Below are 1,292 nucleotides of genomic sequence, written 5' to 3' on the forward strand. Positions count from 1 at the left end.
GCGATCTCCAGCATCATTCTTATCACCAAGGCCATATTTTCCTACTAGTGCTCCTTCCTCTTGTTCCCAACCATTGCATTCCAATCACCAGCAATGGACAATACATTTTGATTGCATGTTTGATCAATTTCAAATTAAAGAAGCTGGTAGAATTCTTCTATTTCATTCTCACTGGCTTTAGTTATTTAGTTGGTGCATAAATTTGAATAATAGTGGTATTAACTGGTCTTCCCTGTAGGCGCATGGAGTTATTCTATCACAGACAGCTTTGTACCTCATGACTGAGCTGGATATGGTCTTTTTGACGATGCATGCAACACCATTCCTCTTCAATTTGTCATTCCCGACATAGTAAACCATGTGGTTGTCAGATCAAAATGGCCAATACCAGTTCATTTCAGCCTAAGATATTGATGTTTATGAATTCCATTTAATTTTTTACTATGTCCAATTTTCCTAGATTCATACTTCATACATTCCATGTCCCAATTATTAATGGATATTTAAAGCTGTTTCTCTTCATTTTGAGTTGTGCCCCATTAGCAAATGAAGGTCTTGCAGGCTTACGCCCATGGGCTTTACTCCATTCGTGCCATCACGGTCAACTCCACTTTCAGGAGGCAGCTCTTCCCCAGTCACATTTTGAGTGACTTCCAACCTGAGGGGCTCATTTTCTGGCACTATATCTGACAGTGTTTCTCTGCTATTCATAAGGTTTTCAGTGAATAAATATTTGGAAGTGGTTCGTCACTCCTCCAAAATTAACAGGTGTGTACCTAGTGCGGCACTGTAATATAAGCCCTGGACGGCTAACCACAAACAAGGTTAGTGATTCAGACTCACTATCTTCTCCTTTGAAACCCTATGCAGGGTCACTATGAATCAGAAACAACTCAACAGCACTTAACAACAACAACAATCTTAATATTGAGTTATAATATGTCTCCTTCCACAATTTATAGTATTGTTTCTTTGGAATCAAAAGGTATCAAGATGCTGAAAATGCTTTGCACTATTTAATCTCCTTATCTTTGCATGCATTCATTCTCCTATAGTGCATGCAGTCTCATGTTCATCTCTATGGGTTCATTTACATGCAAAATACACTCACATTTCCTAGAATCCTTTTCATTCTGTTGTTGTTGTTGAGTGCTGTCAAGTCAGTTCCAACTCTTTGCAATCGTTAATGGGGTTTGGTAAAGTAGAGGGTAAGCACAAAAGACAAAGACCCCCATGATACTTTAGATATTCTTTTCCACAACATAATTCAAATGCATCAATTCTTCTATAAT

Source organism: Chrysochloris asiatica, unplaced genomic scaffold, assembly GCF_000296735.1.
Source record: "Chrysochloris asiatica unplaced genomic scaffold, ChrAsi1.0 scaffold00430, whole genome shotgun sequence".
In the NCBI taxonomy this organism is placed as follows: domain Eukaryota; kingdom Metazoa; phylum Chordata; class Mammalia; order Afrosoricida; family Chrysochloridae; genus Chrysochloris; species Chrysochloris asiatica.